The 23,836-nt window shown below is 38.9% G+C and overlaps 10 non-coding genes across 10 annotated transcripts; 6 read left to right on the top strand and 4 right to left on the bottom strand.

Annotated features, from left to right (window-relative positions):
• Positions 1 to 90: 90 nt before the first annotated feature.
• On the top strand, positions 91 to 231 carry LOC132882307 (U4 spliceosomal RNA). The gene has a single exon (XR_009654176.1). It is a non-coding gene; the product is annotated as a U4 spliceosomal RNA (small nuclear RNA).
• Positions 232 to 1,145: 914 nt separating this feature from the next.
• Positions 1,146 to 1,286, bottom strand: LOC132882309 (U4 spliceosomal RNA). Its single transcript, XR_009654178.1, has one exon. It is a non-coding gene; the product is annotated as a U4 spliceosomal RNA (small nuclear RNA).
• Positions 1,287 to 2,230: 944 nt separating this feature from the next.
• LOC132882298 (U4 spliceosomal RNA) lies at positions 2,231 to 2,371 on the top strand. Its single transcript, XR_009654165.1, has one exon. It is a non-coding gene; the product is annotated as a U4 spliceosomal RNA (small nuclear RNA).
• Positions 2,372 to 8,737: 6,366 nt separating this feature from the next.
• LOC132882313 (U4 spliceosomal RNA) lies at positions 8,738 to 8,878 on the top strand. Its single transcript, XR_009654183.1, has one exon. It is a non-coding gene; the product is annotated as a U4 spliceosomal RNA (small nuclear RNA).
• An 898-nt stretch (positions 8,879 to 9,776) lies between these two features.
• Positions 9,777 to 9,915, bottom strand: LOC132882310 (U4 spliceosomal RNA). Its single transcript, XR_009654179.1, has one exon. It is a non-coding gene; the product is annotated as a U4 spliceosomal RNA (small nuclear RNA).
• An 856-nt stretch (positions 9,916 to 10,771) lies between these two features.
• Positions 10,772 to 10,912, top strand: LOC132882302 (U4 spliceosomal RNA). Its single transcript, XR_009654170.1, has one exon. It is a non-coding gene; the product is annotated as a U4 spliceosomal RNA (small nuclear RNA).
• A 9,455-nt stretch (positions 10,913 to 20,367) lies between these two features.
• On the bottom strand, positions 20,368 to 20,508 carry LOC132882321 (U4 spliceosomal RNA). Its single transcript, XR_009654188.1, has one exon. It is a non-coding gene; the product is annotated as a U4 spliceosomal RNA (small nuclear RNA).
• Positions 20,509 to 20,621: 113 nt separating this feature from the next.
• LOC132882311 (U4 spliceosomal RNA) lies at positions 20,622 to 20,762 on the top strand. The gene has a single exon (XR_009654180.1). It is a non-coding gene; the product is annotated as a U4 spliceosomal RNA (small nuclear RNA).
• An 895-nt stretch (positions 20,763 to 21,657) lies between these two features.
• LOC132882318 (U4 spliceosomal RNA) lies at positions 21,658 to 21,797 on the bottom strand. The gene has a single exon (XR_009654185.1). It is a non-coding gene; the product is annotated as a U4 spliceosomal RNA (small nuclear RNA).
• An 850-nt stretch (positions 21,798 to 22,647) lies between these two features.
• Positions 22,648 to 22,788, top strand: LOC132882299 (U4 spliceosomal RNA). Its single transcript, XR_009654166.1, has one exon. It is a non-coding gene; the product is annotated as a U4 spliceosomal RNA (small nuclear RNA).
• Positions 22,789 to 23,836: the final 1,048 nt, after the last annotated feature.

The following is a 23,836-nucleotide window of genomic DNA, read 5'->3' on the forward strand; positions in this document are numbered from 1 at the left end:
ATGTCATAGCGTGAGTGCTGTATTTGGACCTACCATCTTGGATCAGACCCTTTGTGAATGTGGGCATGTGTTGTTGGGGACGTGATTTTTATCCTTGCGTAGAGGCAATATCATAGCTTATGAGGTTTATCTGAGGTGTGATTATTGCTAGTTGAAAACTTTATCCAATGCCCTGCCTGGGTGACTTGAAAAATAGTCAATTGTGGCAATTTTTGAAGGTCTCTAAGAAGACTTTTAAACTGATATTAAAAGTAGGTTCTTAGGTAGTGTAGTAGTTAGCACTGTTGTCTCGCAGTAAAAAGGTTCTGGGTTTATTGGTCCAAGGGGTTTTTCTGTGTGAAGTTCATATGTTCTTCCTGTCTGTGTATGGGTTTTCTCTGGGTGTTCTATTTTCCCCTACAGTCTAAATACGTGGTTAGTTTAATGTGGGACAGCCTTGGGCTGAAATGTCCTTGAGCAAAGTACCTAATCCCTGGATGTGTGTGTTCACTGCTTCAGATGGGTTAAATGCAGAGGATAAATTTCGCTATGATTGAAGTGTGCATGTGACGAAGGCTTTTTCTTCTTAAATAGAGGTATTGATTTTGGCCTTGTTTTAAGATCATGTCTAGAGAGCATTTCTGTCTAAGTTTTTTTCTCTCTCTTGGAGGGAAGAAATTCTACTTTTTGAGTTTTGGTTCATGAACACATCACTTTAATTTAATTAGTAAATTTCTCATAAACCAACTGGCTGTGGCTTTGTTCGGTTGTTTTTTATACAATACAATTTTTTTATAATACAATTTAGAATAATGTTCTAAGGGATAAGGGGCGGAGTCAAATATAACAGAGATGAGTCTGAAACCAATCAGCATTAATTTCATCTTTATTACATGATCTGGAAAAAGTGTTTGGATAACATGAATCATTCAAATAACCCTTAGAAAATTTTTCTAAATTAATGTGCTTCTAATGCCCATTAAAAAAACTAACAGCCAGATGGTTTACAACAGAAACTTACAAGTCAAAGCGCTCTGCTAAAGAACCCAAATCCAAAAAGCAGAACTCTTTCACTCCCAGAGAAAAAAAAAATTGGACGAACACTCTTGATATTAAAATAAAACTAAATTCACTATTCAATCTACTGTTCAACGTCAGCTTAAAGGTCTTTTCAGAAACCCTCAAAAATTGCCACAGCTAATTATTTTTCAAGTCATCCAGGCAGGATATTGGGTAAAGTTTTCAACTAGCAATGATCACGCCTCAGATAAACCTCATAAGCTATGATATTGTCTCTGCACAAAAATAAAGATCACAGCCCCAACGACACATGCCCACATTCACAAAGGGCCAGATACAGGATGGTAAGTCCAAATACAGCACTCAGGGGGCGGGGTTTCTTATACAGGTCCATTAAAAGGGGCGGGGTCAAACACCACAGCTGGATGTCTTTGGCACAGGTAATATTCATTTCCATGTGCTTATTAAACTCTCTAGAAACCCTGGTTGTAAAACACTTCAATCACTCAGTGAAATTATCTTTAATAATAATCAACATTTGTGACAACATTACGTTTTTCAACAATTTAGCAACTGAATCTCATTAGGTACCCGGTATGAGCAAAGCTTCAATCCCACCTCTGGAGAAACCGAAGCACAGGGTCGAGTATAACAGGATGAGTCTGAAACTAATCACCATTCATTACACCACCCTTATTAAATGAGTTGGAAAAGCTGTTTCTATTTATGCATCTCAAAACATCAGGATCTCGTGGAAAAAGTATTTTTTTTCATAATTGAATTCGAAAGAGTAAACTTTGTATAGTCACTACATGTGAAATGAAATATTTCAAGTCTAAATATTTCAATCATATACAAATGTGGATTGTTACTAAAGAAAACTTTACGGTGTGATTGAAGTGTTTTACAACCAGGGTTTCTAGAGAGTTTAATAAGCGTGTGGAAATGAATATGACCTGTCTCACAGACATCCAGCTGTGGTATTTGACCCCGCCCCTTTTTCTTGGCACTGCAGTATTGGAAGCCTGTTTTTGAATTTAGTTTCATGTAGCTTACTTCAAATATTTTTGTTAACAATTTCTTGAACAAGTTGTTCTCAATCAAACAGCCAGAAGGATCAGTTGTTACATGAGGAATTGAAACCCCGCCCCCTGAGTGCTGTATTTGGACTTACCATCCTGTATCAGGCCCTTTGTGAATGTGGGCATGTGTCGTTGGGGCTATGGTCTTTATTCTTGCGCAGAGGCAATATCATAGCTTATGAAGTTTATCTGAGGCGTGATCATTGCTAATTGAAAACTTTACCCAATACCCCGCCTGGATGACTTGAAAAATAGTCAGCTATGGCAATTTTTGAAGGTCTCTGAGGAGACTTTTAAACTGGTGTTAAGATTAGATTAGATGTGAATGGAAAACTTGCCTTGTAGAATTTACGTTGAGAGTATTTTTATCAGTGTGTAGCTGTTCTTTTTTTTTTCTTTTGGAGTGAGAAGAAGTTCTGCTTCTTGGGTTTTGGTCTATGAATGCAACACTTTGATTTGTAAATTTCTCATAAACCATCTAACTTTGAGTTTGTTTTTAAATGAGAATTAGAAACATAGATTCAGAATAATTTTCTAAGAGGTATTTGGATGATGCATGTTATCCAAACACCTTTTCTAGGTCATATAATAAAGGAGGTGAAATTAATGCTGATTGGTTTCAGACTCATCCCTTTTCTTCCCACCAGAAGTGAGTGAAACTTTCCTCATCATGGCTTGGTTCAGGTCTGTAATGCATTTTAGTTGGTAAATTGTTGAAAAATGCTCTGTCACCACAGATGTGTATTATTTCTAAAAAAACTTTTATGCTGTAATTGAAGTGGAGTTTGATTTACAACCAGGTTTTTGAGATAGTTTAAACTTTACACAATATCACACAATGAATGTTTCCCATTGTGTTTGAATGCTCTGGATTCCATCAGTTCTTGATGACAGTCAGATGTTGAGACAGATCACAAACCACTGGTGTCAGTCTTCACAAAGCCCATTAGAAGTGCTCAAACTAGAAAACTTGTGAAATGAAAACCTTATTGAATGTTACCTACAAGCTGGGAAAGGAAATGTTTGTGGCTCACACTGTATCCAGGGCATTGTTCAGTCTCACGGTTCAGACTCTCATGTCTATTATTGAAAGACATTGACTTTATACGGATGGGATCTGATGGTGATGGAAGATATTACTATGGACCCTCTATGTTTACAGGGTCGGTGTTCTGCAAAGTATTTCTTTGTTAGTGGTTTATTTCTTCAGAGGGAAGGTGTAATGATATTTCAAGTCTGCCATCTAGTGGTAAAGGGGGGAATGGATGTTTGTTGAAGAAAGATGGCTGAATGGAACACATGGCAGTGTAACATGCTCTCACCTTGAAATCATAACAACAGCGACAAGAGGAGGAATCAGTTGCATGCTCTTTGTTGTACATTCAAATGTCATAAAAATTCATTTTGAGTGTAAAACCTGCCCAGTACAAATATTACCTTGTGTTAAAAATATTAAATAGAGCAGTGGCTACAATTATTGACAGTCCATAATTATCGACACCTTTTCAGATTTACCATCCAGCCATTCATCCATCATCTGTAGCCGCTTGAACTGTTCTACAGGGTTGCAGGCAATCTGGAGCCTATCCTAGCTGACTATGGGCGAGAGGCAGGGTACACCCTGGACAAGTCGCCAGGTTATCGCAGGGCTGACATTCAGATTTACCAATAAAAAACAATTTTACAAAGGTGAGTTTCAGTTCCAACAATTATTATTGGTTAATTAATCAACTGGAAGACCCTCCTCGCCCTTTATTCTTGTCCTCTGATGCTCATTACCCGAGATGGAATTTTTTTTAGCACAATCAGCAATTTGAGGAAAACCCGGACGTTATCATCGCAGGTAGAGTAGAGTGGGGGAAAAGCCCCCCTTAAGGAAAATTCAGTTTTTCTCCAAGTTGAAATGAACCATGTGTTGTTTTAATCATAGTTTTTGACAACAGTGACATGAACAATAATGCCACCTAAAGTTTGCCTAAAGTTAATACTTAATTTTTTTTTTTAACAAAAACAAACATTGTGCCAAGGGGGCCTTTTACCCCCCCAGTGGGGTAAAAGGCCCTCTGAGGTGGGGCAATAGGCCCCCTCACTCAAAAAAAGCTGTTTGGATAGCAAAAGTGTTTACTTAAGCCTATAATGTGAAAGAAACAAGAAAATATCCCTGAATTAATGAATAGATGCATTATTTTATTATATTTCGCATTTTAATTTCAATATCATTTTGTGTGGATTGAACATGAATTAACAAAGAACAAGCTATTCATTAATTCAGGGATATTTTCTTGTTTTTTTGAGTGAGGGGGCCTATTGCCTTAAGGGGGGCTTTTTTCCCCCCACTCTACTCTAATTATGATAAAAGGAAACGATGCCCCCTGGGGGCCATTTAGCCCGCCATTAAGGGAGCGTTTTACCCCACAGACTACACTTTTACAAAAAAGGGTCTTACTTTCAAAATGTGATTCAACTTTTTATACCTAATGTATTTTTTTTAACGTACTGACTTGTCTAGTCATACCACATACACAGCTGTGATATATGACGAAATAGCAGCTATCTAAATACAGTTTTACTGATATCTGAAAATTATATCACTTACCATGAAATTTGATTTCTCTCCGCTGCATTGCTGATATGCGATCCACAGTGGATATTTGTATATCACCATTGTCAAGTCAGTCCATAGCAACAATAGAAATGTAAATGCGCCATCTGGTGGTTATTTTGGGTAAAACAGGCCAGGGGCCTTTTACCCCACGGGGGTGTATTACCCCACTCTACTCTAAGCATGGTGGAAAGATCATGGACGTGTTTTTACTTATCAAATTCACCGATATTTTATGATCTCCTCGTTGAAGCCTACTTTGTTTCTTACGCTTTCATTTGACAGTCACCGTTTTGTATCTAAACGTGCATTTGAGAATTACATGAGGTGTCGATAATAGTGATTACTTTCACCGGTGTCCACCATTATCGATACCCTGTGGAAATAAGTGATATTTACAACTGTTATGGCTCAATCTTTGTGCAAAATTGTTGAAGTAGATGAAGTATTTTTAAAAAATAAAAGTGCTGTGATTTATAATAATTTTTTTTCTGATTCATAACTGAATGGAATGTTTATAGAGTATTTGGAATCCAATTGCAATAAATAGACTTAGACCAGAATTAAATTCCTAGCATATAAAAAATTACATGCTTGAAATATTCAGATTTTTTGATTCCATTCAGGTTTTTTTTTTTGCAGTTTGTTGTAAATATCTACCACATATTACAATATCAGTAGACGTTTTATATTTTGGTTTGATGAATGACATACGACCTTTGACCTGGATTTTCATGTGGTTACAATGTCAATTGCCTGTTGACATTTATTGGTAAACTACAAAACTAGAAATTAATACAAATAGCAACGAATGATTAACAAAAAGTGGAACAAAAAGATTTTCTGACAGGTTAAACATTATCAGTTAATTTTTTTTACAAGCATTAAAATTACTTCCTCATTTACATAAACACCGACATCCATATATTTATATAAAAGATATTTTGTACTAGAACAGGATAAAGCGGCTAGAGATAATGAGATGAGATAAGATATTTTGTACTAAATATAAGTCTATGTAAAAAAATTTTAAATAAAAGCCATGCTTTGTTAATACCACATACCATTAAAAAAAAAATCATCTGGGTGTCGATAATTGTGGAACGGTGTCGATAACTGTGGACAAAGGTGTCAATACTTGTGGAACGGTGTCACGTGATCTGATACGCTAAGTAAACCGGAATCACCTCATTTTTTTCCAGTGGAAGTTTGTGTAATTATTCATGCACAATTAATGTATTGAAAGTCTTTTCTACTTTTGCAACAGCCAAAAGATTGTTAAGGTTTTCTACTTCCCTATATATGCCTCACACTTTTTTAATGTGATATTTTATTCATGTTCTTGATTCATATGTGAGAACTGAGCTGCTTCTTTAATGTTATCAATGATTTATGTTCAGCTCTTGTTTAACTGATCACTATCAGTATGTTGATTTAAATGGTGATTCTACCAAATTCCGGTGACGTCACTTCCACTTACCATGAGATGCACACATGCCGCCGTGGAGAATCAGTACACAGTGGAACATCACAGTGGAATGCTCAGAAATCTTGCTAAGATAAGAAATTTAATGTTACTACGTACATAACGCGGAAAAACTAGTCTATGCTTTCGTTACCTCCAGGTTGGATTATTGTAATGCCTTACTGTCTGGATGTTCCAATAAGTGCATAAACAAGCTCCAGTTAGTTCAAAATGCAGCAGCAAGAGTCCTTACTAGAACTAGAAAATATGACCACATCACTCCTGTCTTATCCACACTGCATTGGCTCCAAATCAAATTTTGTATTGATTATAAAGTACTACTATTGACCTTTAAAGCACTGAATGGTCTCGCACCACAGTACCTGAGTGAACTTCTGCTCCTCTATGACCCGCCACGCCTACTTAGATCAAAAGATGAAGGCTACATCAGGGGGCAGAGCCTTTTCTTACAAAGCCCCACAGTTATGGAACAGCCTTCCAAGTAGCGTTCGGGAATCAGACAAAGTCTCAGCGTTTAAGTCTAGGCTGAAAACATATCTGTTTAGTCAAGCCTTTTGTTAATGGTGTTTATGAGGTAAAGGTGTAGATCTGGAGGGTCCTCAGACATAGAGTGTTTTTTGGTAAACTGGGATGTATGGGTGCTGTCAGTCCCCACTCGCTTGCTCACTCGAGTTTGTTGATGGTGTAGTGGCTGGCTGCTTTATGTCCCGGGGCTCCCTCATGCCTGTGTTACCTTCTGGCTCTCTCCTTTTAGTTATGCTGTCATAGTTAGTTGCCGGAGTCCCTGCTTGTACTCAGTGCAACATGTATACTGTTCCTACTTATTCAGGTGACATTGGGCAATACCTAACAACCTGTGTTTTCTCTCTCTTCCCCCCCCAAAAAAAAAAATCTGTCTGTCTGAGTTACATGTTGGTCCTGGGATCGAGATGCTGACCTCTTCTGCTCCTCAGACCTGCCTGATCCATCCTGATGCGCTGTGTCTGGTTGGAGTCTCATCGCATCGCTCCTGTGGAGGGCGGCCCCATGTGGACAGTTGGGGGTCACGCCTGGAGGACGCTCTGGACTCTTGCAGTGGTGCTTTTGTGGCTGGGGACTGCAGTTGACTTGCTGACTTTGGGACTACAGTTGTCGTGAACGGTTTTGCCCTCGGGTTTCCATCGGTGGGGGGTTTATAGCATCAACGAAGCTTACTTTATGTTAGGACTGTTAATGTTAGTCACATTGTCTGTTGTTGCCCTGATGGGGATGGGTTTCCTTTTGGGTCTGGTTCCCTTTTGGGTTCCCTTTTGGGTCTGGTCTCGGGGTTTCTTCCTCGTGTCGTCTGAAGGAGTTTTTCCTTGTCACCATATAAGTCCAAATACAGCACTCAGGGGGCGGGGTTTCAATCCCTCATGTAACAACTGATCCTTCTGGCTGTTTGATTGAGAACAACTTGTTCAAGAAATTGTTAGCAAAAATATTTGAAGTAAGCTACATGAAACTAAATTCAAAAACAGGCTTCCAATACTGCAGTGCCAAGAAAAAGGGGCAGGGTCAAATACCACAGCTGGATGTCTGTGAGACAGGTCATATTCATTTCCACACGCTTATTAAACTCTCTAGAAACCCTGGTTGTAAAACACTTCAATCACACCGTAATGTTTTCTTTAGTAACAATCCACATTTGTGACGACAGACCGTTTTTCAACAATTTAGGAACTGAAACTCATTTGGTACCTGAACCAAAGAAAAAGGGCGGGGTCAAATATGATAATTTGATGTCTGAAACCAATCAGCATTTATTTCTATGCCCTTATTAAGTGAAACGATCTGGAAAAGCTTTTTATCAAACAAGAACTACCATATTGTGGGTTTTTTTTTAGCTTGCTTGATTTTTCAGTGAGAGTACTCTAAGATTTGGCCTTATCCATTATTGTTTCTCTGTAGAGATCACCAAAAATTGCCACAACTGACTATTTTTCAGGGGCGGCACGGTGGTGTAGTGGTTAGCGCTGTCGCCTCACAGCAAGAAGGTCCTGGGTTCGAGCCCCGGGGCCAGCGAGGGCCTTTCTGTGCGGAGTTTGCATGTTCTCCCCGTGTCCGCGTGGGTTTCCTCCGGGTGCTCCGGTTTCCCCCACAGTCCAAAGACATGCAGGTTAGGTTAACTGGTGACTCTAAATTGACCGTAGGTGTGAATGTGAGTGTGAATGGTTGTCTGTGTCTATGTGTCAGCCCTGTGATGACCTGGCGACTTGTCCAGGGTGTACCCCGCCTTTCGCCCCTAGTCAGCTGGGATAGGCTCCAGCTTGCCTGCGACCCTGTAGAAGGATAAAGCGGCTAGAGATAATGAGATGAGATGAGATGAGACTATTTTTCAAGTCACCCAGACAGGGTATTGAGTAAAACTTTCAATTAGTAACAATCATTTCTCACATAAACCTCACAAGCTATGACATTGCCTCTATACAAGAATAAAGATATTCTTGTATAGAGGCAATGTCATAGCTTGAGTGCTGTATTTGGACCTACCATCTTGGATCAGACCCTTTGTGAATGTGGGCATGTGTTGTTGGGGATGTGATCTTTATCCTTGTACAGAGGCAATATCATAGCTTATGAGGTTTGTCTGAGGTGTGTTTATTGTTAGTTGAAAACTTTACCCAATACCCTGTCTGGGTGACTTGAAAACTAGTCAGCTGTGGCATTTTTTAAAGGTCTTTGAGAAAATTTTTAAACTGATGTTAAAAGTAGGTTCTTAGGTAGTATGGTGGTATAGTAGTTAGCACTGTTGTCTCACAGTAAGACGGTTCTGGTTTTTTTCCTCAAAAGGGCTTTTCTGTGTGAAGTTTGTATGTTCTTCTTGTGTCTGTATGGGTTTTCTCTGGGTATTTTATTTTCCCCTACAGTCCAAAGACATGTGGTTAGATTAACATGGGACAGCCTTGGGCTGAAATGTCCTTGAGCAAAATACCTAATCCCTGGATGTGTGTGTTCACTGCTTCAGATGGGTTAAATACAGAGGATGAATTTCACTATGCTTGAAGTGTGCATGTGACAAAGGTTTTTTTTTTCTTAAATAAAGGTATTGATTTTGGCCTTGTTTTAAGATCATGTCTCGAGAGCATTTCTGTCTAAGTTTTTTTTTCTCTCTTGGAGGGAAAAAAATTCTACTTTTTGAGTTTTGGTTCATGAACACAACACTTTAATTTAATTTGTAAATTTCTCATAAACCAACTGGCTGTGGCTTTGTTTGGTTTTTTTTTTAAACCGGAATTAGAAATACAATTTAGAATAAGGGATAAGGGGCGGGGTCAAATATAACGGGGTCTGAAACCAATCAGCATTAATTTCATCTTTATTACATGATCTGGAAAAAGTGTTTGGATAATATGAACCATTCATATAACTCTCATAAAATTTTTCTAAATTAATGTGTTTCTAATCCCCATTAAAAAAGCTAACAGGCTTACAACAGAAACTTACAAGTGTTCTGTTAAAGAACCCAAATCCAAGAAGCAGAACTCTTTCACTCACAGAGAAAAGAAAATTGGGCAAAAACACTCTCAATCTAAAAATAAGACCAAATTCATTATTTAATCTACTGTTTAACATCAGTTTAAGAGTTTCCTCAAAGACCCTCAAAAATTGCCACAGCTAACTATTTTTCAAGTCATCCAGGCAGGATATTGGGTAAAGTTTTCAACTAGCAATGATCACACCTCAGATAAACCTCATAAGATATGATATTGTCTCTACACAAGAATAAAAATCACATCCCCAACGACACATGCCCACATTCACAAAGGCCCCAATCCAGGATGGTAAGTCCAAATACAGCACTCAGAGGGTGGGGTTTCTTCGACAGGTCCATTAAAAGAGGCGGGGTCAAACACCACAGCTGGATGTCTTTGGCACAGGTCATATTCATTTCCATGTGCTTATTAAACTCTCTAGAAACCCTGGTTGTAAAACACTTCAATCACTCAGTGAAATTATCTTTAATAATAATCCACATTTGTGACAACATTACGTTTTTCAACAATTTAGCAACTGAATCTCATTAGGTCATTACACCACCCTTATTAAATGAGTTGGAAAAGCTGTTTCTATTTATGCATCTCAAAACATCAGGATCTCATGCAAAAAAGTATTTTTTTCATAACTGAATTCCAAAGAGTAAACTTTGTATAGTCACTACATGTGAAGTGAAATATTTCAAGTCTAAATATTTCAATCATACACAAACGTGTATTACTACTAAGGATAACTTTACGGTGTGATTGAAGTGTTTTACAATCAGGGTTTCTAGAGAGTTTAATAAGCATGTGGAAATGAATATGACCTGTGCCAAAGACATCCAGCTGTGGTATTTGACCCCGCCCCTTTTTCTTGGCACTGCAGTATTGGAAGCCTGTTTTTGAATTTAGTTTCATGTAGCTTACTTCAAATATTTTTGTTAACAATTTCTTGAACAAGTTGTTCTCAATCAAACAGCCAGAAGGATCAGTTGTTACATGAGGAATTGAAACCCCGCCCCCTGAGTGCTGTATTTGGACTTACCATCCTGTATCAGGCCCTTTGTGAATGTGGGCATGTGTCGTTGGGGCTGTGATTTTTTTTATTCTTGCGCAGAGGCAATATCATAGCTTATGAAGTTTATCTGAGGCGTGATCATTGCTAGTTGAAAACTTTACCCAATACCTTGCCTGGATGACTTGGAAAATAGTCAGCTATGGCAATTTTTGAAAGTCTCTGAGGATACTTTCAAGCTGGTGTTAAAAGTAGATTAGATGTGAATGGAAAACTTGCCTTGCAGAATCTATGTTGAGAGTATTTTTATCAGTGTGTGGCTGTTTTTTTTTTCTTTTTGAGTGAGAAGGAGTTCTGCTTCTTGGGTTTTGGCCCATGAATGCAACACTTTGATTTGTAAGTATTTTATAAACCATCTGACTATGGCTTTGGGTTTGTTTTTTAATGAGAATCAGAAACATAAATTTAGAATAATTTTCTAAGAGATATTTGAATGATGCATGTTATCCAAACACCTTTTCTAGATCATATAATAAAGGAGGTGAAATTAATGCTGATTGGTTTCAGACTCATCCCTTTTCTTCCCACCAGAAGTGAGTGAAACTTTCCTCATCATGGCTTGGTTCAGGTCTGTAATGCATTTTAGTTGGTAAATTGTTGAAAAATGCTCTATCATCACTGATGTGTATTATTTCTTAGAAAACATTTATGCTGTAATTGAAGTGGAGTTTGATTTACAACCAGGTTTTTGAGATGGTTTAAACTTTACACAATATCACACAATGAATGCTTCCCATTGTGTTTGAATGCTCTCGATTCCATCAGTTCTTGATGACAAACAGTCAGATGTTGAGACAGATCACAAACCACTGGTGTCAATCTTCACAAAGCCCATTAGAAGTGCTCAAACTAGAAAACTTGTGAAATGAAAACCTTATTGAATGTTATCTACAAGCTGGGAAAGGAAATGTTTGTGGCTCACACTGTATCCAGGGCATTGTTCAGTCTCACGGTTCAGACTCTCATGTCTATTATTGAAAGACATTGACTTTATACGCATGGGATCTGATGGTGATGGAAGATATTACTATGGACCCTCTATGTTTACAGGGTCGGAATTCTGCGAAGTATTTCTTTGTTAGTGGTTTATTTCTTCAGAGGGAAGGTGTAATGATATGTCAAGTCTGCCATCTAGTGGTAAAGGGGGGAATGGATGTTTGTTGAAGAAAGATGGCTGAATGGAACACATGGCAGTGTAACATGCTCTCACCTTGAAATCATAACAGCAGCGACAAGAGGAGGAATCAGTTTCATGCTCTTTGTTGTACATTCAAATGTCATAAAAATTCATTTTGAGTGTCAAACTTGCCCAGTACAAATATTACCTTGTGTTAAAAATATTAAATAGAGCAGCAGCTACAATTATTGACAGTCCATAATTATCGACACCTTTTCAGATCCATCCATCCATCCATCCATCCATTATCTGTAGTCGCTTTATCCTGTTCTACAGGGTCGCAGGCAAGCTGGAACCTATCCTAGCTGACTACGGGCGAAAGGCGGGGTACACCCTAGACAAGTCGCCAGGTTATCACAGGGCTGACATTCAGATTTACCAATAAAAAACAATTTAACAAAGGTGAGTTTCGGGGGCGTCGTGGCTCAGGTGGTTAAGGCGCCATACCATGAATACGGGCGACCCGGGTTCGATTCCGGCCCGAGGTCATTTCCCGATCCCTTCCCGTCTCTCTCTCCCGCTCATTTCCTGTCTCTACACTGTCCTATCCAATAAAGGTGCAAAAAGCCCAAAAAAATATCTTTAAAAAAAAAAAAAAGGTGAGTTTCAGTTCCAACAGTTATTATTGGTTAATTAATCAACTGGAAGACCCTCCTCGCCCTTTATTCTTGTCCTCTGATGCTCATTACCCGAGATGGAATTTTTTTAGCAGAATCAGCAATTTGAGGAAAACCCGGACGTTATCATCGCAGGTAAGCACGGTGGAAAGATCATGGACGTATTTTTACTCATCAAATTCAACGATATTTTATGATCTCCTCGTTGAAGCCTACTTTGTTTCTTACGCTTTCATTTGACAGTCACCATTTTGTATCTAAACGTGCATTTGAGAATTACATGAGGTGTCGATTATAGTGATTACTTTCAACAGTGTCCACCATTATCGATACCCTGTGGAATTAAGTGATATTTACAACTGTTATGGCTCAATCTTTGTGCAACATTGTTGAAGTAGATGAAGTATTTTTAAAAAATAAAAGTGCTGTGATTTATAATAATTTTTTTTCTGATTCATAACAGAATGGAATGTTTATAGAGTATTTGGAATCCAATTGCAATAAATAGAATTAGACCAGAATTAAATTCCTAGCATATAAAAAATTACATGCTTGAAATATTCAGATTTTTTGATTCCATTCAGGGTTTTTTTTTTTTGCAGTTTGTTGTAAATATCTACCACATATTACAATATCAGTAGATGTTTTATATTTTGGTTTGATGAATGACATACGACCTTTGACCTGGATTTTCATGTGGTTACAATGTCAATTGCCTGTTGACATTTATTGGTAAACTACAAAACTAGAAATTAATACAAATAGCAACGAATGATTAACAAAAAGTGGAACAAAAAGATTTTCTGACAGGTTAAACATTATCAGTTAATTTTTTTACAAGCATTAGAATTACTTCCTCATTTACATAAACACCGACATCCATATATTTATATAAAAGTTATTTTGTACTAGAACAGGATAAAGCGGCTAGAGATAATGAGATGAGATAAGATATTTTGTACTAAATATAAGTCTATGTAAAATTTTTTTAAATAAAAGCCATGCTTTGTTAATACCACATACCATTTAAAAAAAATCATCTTGGTGTCGATAATTGTGGAACGGTGTCGATAACTGTGGACAAAGGTGTCAATACTTGTGGAACGGTGTCACGTGATCTGATACGCTAAGTAATCCGGAATCAACTAATTTTTTTCCAGTGGAAGTTTGAGTAATTATTCATGCACAATTAATGTATTGAAAGTCTTTTCTACTTTTGCAACAACCAAAAGATTGTTAAGGTGTTGATAATTATAGCCGCCGCTCTACTTCCCTATATATGCCTCACACTTTTTTAATGTGATATTTTATTCATGTTCTCGATTCATATGTGAGAACTGAGCTGCTTCCTTCATGTTATCAATGATTTATGCTCAGCTCTTGTTTAACTGATCACTATCAGTATGTTGATTTAAATGGTGATTCTACCAAATTCCGGTGATGTCACTTCCACTTACCATGAGATGCACACATGCCGCCATGGAGAATCAGTACCAGAGGTGGAAAGAGTACTAAAATATTATACTCAAGTACAAGTACTGTTACTCTGATGAAATTTTACTTAAGTACAAGTAAAGTTAGCAGACAAAAAATCTACTCAAGTAAAAGTAAAAAGTAGATCATTTAAAATGTACTTTGAGTAAAAGTAAAACGTTACTTTTAACAATGGGTGTTTTCTGCCTCCATTGTGTTGTCCAAAAATGAAAAAGAAGAGGAAACAAGGATACATGTACATCTCAACCCAGATGTTTTATTTAAAGGAAGTGTATCAAATTGAATGCTTAGGATAATGCTGCATTAAAACTGAGACAAACAAAAAAGGTCAATACACACAGTTATGTCGTTTACATCGCACTGACCACACACAAAGCATTGTACACGAAATATGAAAGTGAAATGTTGCACCGAAATCTCGTAGCTTGCCTGTGTGCACTGTGTTATTGAACAATTCAATTCAAACATTATTTGTTTTGCTTAGTATTCCTTTCTGGCCTGTTGGATGTAGAATGGTAGGAGGACTGATCACGTCAGGTTGGCGAGCTAACTTGCTTGCATGATTAGCCAACCGAATAGCAGACTAGTTACCATTATGTTACAGTACCAACAGGTTGCTACTTCAACATTAGCAATGCCATCCACTATTTTTGGAATATAACCAGCCTATTGTCGGTTTTACTATGGAAAGGAAACATTATGATCAGGGGCGCAGATATGTTTTTTGAACTGGGGGGGACAAAAAACTGGGGGGGACAAAGCTGCCAGCAAACCAACCCCAACCCCGATATGCCTGTCAAACTTGTTGTGGGTAACCATAGCAACCAAGCTCGAGCTCACAACCTGTGCAGTCTGCGCAGCTCAACCAACCGAATATCAGTCTTTGTTTTATGTGAGTTGTTGCAACTATGTATACACTGCTGTGCACCTCAATAAACCGGATGGTAATTAGTCTTTTGATTTTTCCGTAAGGTTTGCCTTATGCAAAGAAAGACAGCATAGACGTTTTTTCCTCCCTATAAGTGGGGGGGACCGAACGAGGTGAATTTAAATCTGGGTGGGACGAATCCCACCCGTCCCACCCTCTATCTGCGCCCGTGATTATGATGCCAATGACAATACTTACCTCAACATGCTTGCGCAGATTAGACGTCGAATTTTTGTATGCCGCAATGGTTGTCTTCTTGGGCACACATAATCTGCATTGCATAATGAAACTGTCACCCCTTTTCTCTACGAAGCTGAAGTGATCACGTATGTAGGGCCAGGGGTGCACTTCATTACTGGAAGAAATTGCGTTTTCTGCAGGGTCGTCCACCACAGGTTCCCCGGTCTCCTCCATGTCCGCAGGGGCGCTTTATCAACACCCGTGGCCCAGGGGCTAGGCCCCTCATTGGCTACCTGTCAACCCTACCCTTACCGTTGGCCAGGAAAACACTCTTATTTTATTTGCAATACGTGTCAAGCATTTACAGTGTAAGTGCGTAATTAGCCTAGAAGCCTACGATAGGTTACGTTTGGCTCAGCGTAGCTGCGCAAGGCCCATGCTCACATTGCTCAACACATCCAACCACAGAGGGAGAGAAGAACGCGCGCATTATCATTACAGAGCCGGTTCTGATTATTACCACGGACAGGACAGTGATACTGCGTAACTTTCACGCAGGGGCATGGCCAGAGATAACCACACAAGCGCGCGTGCGCTATAATGTAGACCTATGTGTTGTAAACATAAAACACACACACCTACAGACAAGTCCTTTTAAAAAATAAAATACATAAAAATAGCTCGGCGGCATGAAAACAAACATTCACTGCAAGACAAGGTGCCCTAGAATCGCCATCAGTTTTTAATATCTATATGGACTTTGTTGTCAGGATTGCACAGCATGAGATATCAAAACTGTACCCAGATACAGGCTTCAAGTTCAGATATTGCATTCCAAATGAGGTATCCACAAGAGAAATGCGTACGAAAGCACGAGCATCAGGAGAGGGTTGCATAACAGAGATTCTATACGCAGATGATCAGGCCATACTCGCTGGATCCATCGAGGAGTTTCAGAATATTCTTCAGTTGTATGATAAGACCTACACCCGCTTTGGTTTACAAATATCATATGTCAAAACAGAAACAATGGCTTTTAACGTCAATGAGGATATCAAATGTAAACCAAGTATCATTTCCCTTGGCGGCACTAATATTAAAAACGTCCGCACCTTTAAATATCTTGGTTATAATGTCAGCAACTGTGATGAATCCTCACACTTCCTGCATGCTAGGATAAGTGCTGCATTCATGAAATGGAATGAACTGAAACACGTTCTAACCGACCACCGAATACTACTAAAAACCTGTATAAAGTTCCTAGTGGCATGTGTTCGAGCTCGCCTCCTGTACAGCACACAGGCATGGCAACTATCATCCAGTGAAATTCACAAAATTGAGGTAGTGTGGCACGGCTTCCTAAGGAAAATGATTAAAGGTGGATATAAACGAAAGAATGCCCCTGACCAAAAGAATACTACAAATGAAGATATAGACTGGAGCTACAAGATGTCCAATGCTGACCTCTGGAAACTGACAGGAACCCAGGATATAAAACTATCCTGCTACATACAACAACTAAAATATATTGCTCACGTTTGCCGGATGGGCAATAACCAAGTGCAAAAGCAGCTCCTGTTTGACAAAAATGGTTACAAATGGACGAAATGGGAAAATCTGCTGGGCATAGACACCCAACAGATAAGACGTATGATGATGGACAAATCAAACTTTGAGCAACTGCTGCAACTGCTACAGCAGAAGCACCCCTAGAGAGTTTAACTTTTTACAGGGGAACATGATGATGATGATGAAGGTACTTGGCTCGGCGGCCACATGAAACGTAAACACCATGGACAGCGGCCAAACTCATAACTCTACAGACCGAAATACACGAAACCAAGTCCTACTAGGGTCTATTTTACCAATCTATGTTCAAGCATCATGCAAGTCTTCCTTCTCCTTGAATAAGACTGTGCATTCAACTGCCTTTTTGACATGACTGCATCGAAATACCACTTGCAACAATATTTCACGCACTCCATCAAGAAAAAAGTTAAACATGATGAACACGGGCATACTGTTTTGAGCATATGATTTTTTAAAAAGAAACTAGCTACATCAAAGTCCTTCAATAAACCCATCCTTTAGCGCAAATGAGCTTAACCTAGTTCAAAGCATGACGCTAGCAGTAGCTGCATAAGGCAAAATCATGTGGGCCTTTTGTCAACAACAAGCCACGGCGGGCAAACATTAATAATCAAGCGTCCTTACCTTAAAACGTTGTCTTGACCACAGAACTTCTCAAGTATTTCACTTAAGTATATCCACACGGGTTAACAACACACCCAACACAGCTAGCGAGAAATGTGGATCTGCGCTAGCTTTGTATTGCTATTCCCCTCAGTATGCTTACTCTTTCTACTGCCTGAACTGTGAACATTATAGGCTGCAATCTTTTCATCAATTTCTTCAGTAGATGTCGTTTTAGACATTTTATTATCCCCATCAAAATATGCTATTATACTAACAGGATTATAACTCAAATCACACGACACATATTCAAATCACAACTGATTTATTTTACTGTTGGACAGATCATAGCATATCTAGCCTAGCTGCACATAGCCTAGCTGCTGGTAGGCTGATAACTGATAAGTAGCTGATATTCTGAACAGATTGGTGATCCTTACCTTAAAAAAGTCTGTGACTTTAGGCAACAATTCTATCATTACCTGCATCTCTCTCTTTTTTTCCTTTTATGTGCCCCGCTAACATGTGAACGCTTCATCTTTCAAAGTCTCTAAATTTGTGTCTCTGTAGTCTGCAGTCTTTGACGCGCTTTCGTGTGTGACGTTACATTTTGTTACATTTTATTCTGGTACAGTTGTGGGTGTTCGTTTCGCGAACCACATCCACCATGTCTCTTACAGCAGGCTACTGTGTGCTCATTTATTTCTAACCTTATTTCTATCCGTACATTAATGTAGGCCCACGATTCCGACGGTTTATTATTTTATTAATATTACAAGGACCCTGATTGGCTGTGGCCCAGGGGCGTGAGCCCCCCGAAGCCCCCCCCCCTTAAAGCGCCGGTGCATGTCCGCCATCGTCTGTGTGAGGCTCGTGCGCGCGACAACTGTCCTTCCCGTGATTCATTTCCAGAACGCATTTCCCCTTCTCCGTTTTAGCCTTTTTTTATTTATTATTTATTTTTTTTACTCAGTAACGGTTGTGATGTAAAATGTACCAAAGTACACTACTTAAAAGAAAACATACTTAAGTAAAAGTAAAAGTACACTCTTTAAAAATGACTTGAAAAAGTATAAGTACACAAAAAAGCTACTCAAGTACAGTAATGCGAGTAATGTAATTCGTTACTTTCCACCTCTGATCAGTACACAGTGGAACATCACAGTGGAATGCTCAGAAATATTGCTAAGATAAGAAATTTAATGTTACTACGTACATGACGCGGAAAAACTAGTTCATGCTTTCGTTACCTCCAGGTTGGATTATTGTAATGCCTTACTGTCTGGATGTTCCAATAAGTGCATAAACAAGCTCCAGTTAGTTCAAAATGCAGCAGCAAGAGTCCTTACTAGAACTAGAAAATATGACCACATCACCCCTGTCTTATCCACACTGCATTGGCTCCCAATCAAATTTCATATTGATTATAAAGTACTACTATTGACCTTTAAAGCACTGAATGGTCTCGCACCACAGTACCTCAGTGAACTTCTGCTCCTCTATGACCCACCACGCCTACTTAGATCAAAAGATGAAGGCTACATCAGGGGGCAGAGCCTTTTCTTACAAAGCCCCACAGTTATGGAACAGCCTTCCAAGTAGTGTTCGGGACTCAGACACAGTCTCAGCGTTTAAGTCTAGGCTGAAAACATATCTGTTTAGTCAAGCCTTTTGTTAATGGTGTTTATGAGGTAAAGGTGTAGATCTGGAGGGTCCTCAGACATGGAGTGTTTTGGTAAACTGGGATGTATGGGTGCTGTCAGTCCCCACTCGCTTGCTCACTCGAGTTTGTTGATGGTGTAGTGGCTGGCTGCTTTATGTCCCGGGGCTCCCTCATGCCTGTGTTACCTTCTGGCTCTCTCCTTTTAGTTATGCTGTCATAGTTAGTTGCCGGAGTCCCTGCTTGTACTCAGTGCAACATGTATACTGTTCCTACTTATTCAGGTGACATTGGGCAATACCTAACAACCTGTGTTTTCTCTCTCTTCCCCCCCCCCCAAAAAAAAAATCTGTCCGTCTGAGTTACATGTTGGTCCTGGGATCGAGATGCTGACCTCTTCTGCTCCTCGGACCTGCCTGATCCATCCTGATGCCCTGTGTCTGGTTGGAGTCTCATCGCATCGCTCCTGTGGAGGGCGGCCCCATGTGGACAGTTGGGGGTCACGCCTGGAGGACACTCTGGACTCTTGCAGTGGTGCTTTTGTGGCTGGGGACTGCAGTTGACTTGCTGACTTTGGGACTACGGTTGTCGTGAACGGTTTTGCCCTTGGGTTTCCATCGGTGGGGGGTTTATAGCATCAACGAAGCTTACTTTATGTTAGGACTGTTAATGTTAGTCACGTTGTCTGTTGTTGCCCTGATGGGGATGGGTTCCCTTTTGGGTCTGGTTCCCTTTTGGGTTCCCTTTTGGGTCTGGTCTCGGGGTTTCTTCCTCGTGTCGTCTGAGGGAGTTTTTCCTTGTCACCATATAAGTCCAAATACAGCACTCAGGGGGCGGGGTTTCAATCCCTCATGTAACAACTGATCCTTCTGGCTGTTTGATTGAGAACAACTTGTTCAAGAAATTGTTAACAAAAATATTTGAAGTAAGCTACATGAAACTAAATTCAAAAACAGGCTTCCAATACTGCAGTGCCAAGAAAAAGGGGCAGGGTCAAATACCACAGCTGGATGTCTGTGAGACAGGTCATATTCATTTCCACATGCTTATTAAACTCTCTAGAAACCCTGGTTGTAAAACACTTCAATCACACCGTAATGTTTTCTTTAGTAACAATCCACATTTGTGACGACAGACCGTTTTTCAACAATTTAGGAACTGAAACTCATTTGGTACCTGAACCAAAGAAAAAGGGCGGGGTCAAATATGATAATTTGATGTCTGAAACCAATCAGCATTTACTTCTATGCCCTTATTAAGTGAAACGATCTGGAAAAGCTTTTTATCAAACAAGAACTACCATATTGTGGGTTTTTTTTTCGCTTGCTTGATTTTTCAGTGAGAGTACTCTAAGATTTGGCCTTATCCATTATTGTTTCTCTGTAGAGATCACCAAAAATTGCCACAACTGACTATTTTTCAAGTCACCCAGACAGGGTATTGAGTAAAACTTTCAATTAGTAACAATCATTTCTCACATAAACCTCACAAGCTATGACATTGCCTCTATACAAGAATAAAGATATTCTTGTATAGAGGCAATGTCATAGCTTGAGTGCTGTATTTGGACCTACCATCTTGGATCAGACCCTTTGTGAATGTGGGCATGTGTTGTTGGGGATGTGATCTTTATTCTTGTGTAGAGGCAATATAATAGCTTATGAAGTTTGTCTGAGGTGTGATTATTGTTTGTTGAAAACTTTACCCAATACCCTGCCTGGATGACTTGAAAACTAGTCAGCTGTGGCATTTTTTGAAGGTCTTTGAGAAAATTTTTAAACTAATGTTAAAAGTAGATTCTTAGGTAGTATGGTGGTATAGTAGTTAGCACTGTTGTCTCACAGCAAGATGGTTCTGGATTTTTTGCTCCAAAGGGCTTTTCTGTGTGAAGTTTGTATGTTCTTCTTGTGTCTGTATGGGTTTTCTCTGGGTGTTCTATTTTACCCTACAGTCCAAAGACATGTGGTTAGATTAACATGGGACAGCCTTGGGCTGAAATGTCCTTGAGCAAAGTACCTAATCCCTGGATGGGTGTGTTCACTGCTTCAGATGGGTTAAATGCAGAGGATGAATTTCGCTATGATTGAAGTGTGCATGTGACAAAGGCTTTTTCTGCTTAAATAAAGGTATTGATTTTGGCCTTGTTTTAAGATCATGTCTAGAGAGCATTTCTGTCTAAGTTTTTTTTTCTCTCTTGGAGGGAAAAAAATTCTACTTTTTGAGTTTTGGTTCATGAACACAACACTTTAATTTAATTTGTAAATTTCTCATAAACCAACTGGCTGTGGCTTTGTTCGGTTTTTTTTTAAACCGGAATTAGAAATACAATTTAGAATAAGGGATAAGGGGCGGGGTCAAATATAACGGGGTCTGAAACCAATCAGCATTAATTTTATCTTTATTACATGATCTGGAAAAAGTGTTTGGATAACATGAATCATCCATATAACCCTTAGAAAATTTTTCTAAATTAATGTGTTTCTAATCCCCATTAAAAAAGCTAACAGACTTACAACAGAAACTTACAAGTGTTCTGTTAAAGAACCCAAATCCAAGAAGCAGAACTCTTTCACTCCCAGAGAAAAGAAAATTGGGCAAAAACACTCTCAATCTAAAAATAAGACCAAATACACTGTTTAATCTACTGTTTGACATCAGTTTAAGAGTTTCCTCAAAGACCCTCCAAAATTGCCACAGCTAACTATTTTTCAAGTCATCCAGACAGGATATTTGGTAAAGTTTTCAACTAGTAATGATCGCACCTCAGATAAACCTCGTAAGCTATGATATTGCCGCTACATAAGAATAAAGATCACATCCCCAACGACACATGCCCACATTCACAAAGGCCCCGATCCAGGATGGTAAGTCCAAATACATCACTCAGAGGGTGGGGTTTCTTCGACAGGTCCATTAAAAGAGGCGGGGTCAAACACCACAGCTGGATGTCTTTGGCACAGGTCATATTCATTTCCATGTGCTTATTAAACTCTCTAGAAACCCTGGTTGTAAAACACTTCAATCACTCAGTGAAATTATCTTTAATAATAATCCACATTTGTGACAACATTACGTTTTTCAACAATTTAGCAACTGAATCTCATTAGGTCATTACACCACCCTTATTGAGTTGGAAAAGCTGTTTCTATTTATGCATCTCAAAACATCAGGATCTCATGCAAAAAAGTATTTTTTTCATAACTGAATTCCAAAGAGTAAACTTTGTATAGTCACCACATGTGAAGTGAAATATTTCAAGTCTAAATATTTCAATCATACACAAACGTGTATTACTACTAAGGATAACTTTACGGTGTGATTGAAGTGTTTTACAACCAGGGTTTCTAGAGAGTTTAATAAGCGTGTGGAAATGAATATGACCTATGCCAAAGACATCCAGCTGTGGTATTTGACCCCGCCCCTTTTTCTTGGCACTGCAGTATTGGAAGCCTGTTTTTGAATTTAGTTTCATGTAGCTTACTTCAAATATTTTTGTTAACAATTTCTTGAACAAGTTGTTCTCAATCAAACAGCCAGAAGGATCAGTTGTTACATGAGGAATTGAAACCCCGCCCCCCTGAGTGCTGTATTTGGACTTACCATCCTGTATCAGGCCCTTTGTGAATGTGGGCATGTGTCGTTGGGGATGTGATCTTTATTCTTGCGCAGAGGCAATATCATAGCTTATGAAGTTTATCTGAGGCGTGATCATTGCTAGTTGAAAACTTTACCCAATACCCTGCCTGGATGACTTGAAAAATAGTCAGCTATGGCAATTTTTGAAGGTCTCTGAGGAGACTTTTAAACTGGTGTTAAAAGTAGATTAGATGTGAATGGGAAACTTGCCTTGCAGATTCTGCCTTGACAGTATTTTTATCTGTGTGTGGCTGATTTTTTTTGTTGGGAGTGAGAAGATGTTTTGCTTCTTGTATTTTAGCTTCAAAATGTAATACTTTGGTTTGTAAATTTCTCATAAACCATCTGACTATTGCTTTGAGTTTGTTTTTTAATGAGAATCAGAAACATAAATTTAGAATAATTTTCTAAGAGATATTTGAATGATGCATGTTATCCAAACACCTTTTCTAGATCATATAATAAAGGAGGTGAAATTAATACTGCTTGGTTTCAGATTCATCCCTTTTCTTCCCACCAGAAGTGAGTGAAACTTTCCTCATCATGGCTTGGTTCAGGTCTGTAATGCATTTTAGTTGGTAAATTGTTGAAAAATGCTCTGTCACCACAGATGTGTATTATTTCTAAGAAAACTTTTATGCTGTAATTGAAGTGGAGTTTGATTTACAACCAGGTTTTTGAGACAGTTTAAACTTTCCACAATATCACACAATGAATGCTTCCCATTGTGTTTGAATGCTAAAGGTTCCATCAGTTCTTGATGACAAACAGTCAGATGTTGAGACAGATCACAAACCACTGGTGTCAATCTTCACAAAGCCCATTAGAAGTGCTCAAATGAGAAAACTAGTGAAATGAGAACCTTATTGAATGTTACCTACAAGCTGGGAAAGGAAATGTTTGTGGCTCACACTGTATCCAGGGCATTGTTCAGTCTCACGGTTCAGACTCTCATGTCTATTATGGAAAGACATTGACTTTATACGGATGGGATCTGATGGTGATGGAAGATATTACTATGGACCCTCTATGTTTACAGGGTCGGTGTTCTGCAAAGTATTTCTTTGTTAGTGGTTTATTTCTTCAGAGGGAAGGTGTAATGATATGTCAAGTCTGCCATCTTGTGGTAAAGGGGGGAATGGATGTTTGTTGAAGAAAGATGGCTGAATGGAACACATGGCAGTGTAACATGCTCTCACCTTGAAATCAT

The sequence above is a fragment of the Neoarius graeffei genome, chromosome 2 (assembly GCF_027579695.1).
Source record: "Neoarius graeffei isolate fNeoGra1 chromosome 2, fNeoGra1.pri, whole genome shotgun sequence".
Taxonomy (NCBI): Eukaryota; Metazoa; Chordata; class Actinopteri; order Siluriformes; family Ariidae; genus Neoarius; species Neoarius graeffei.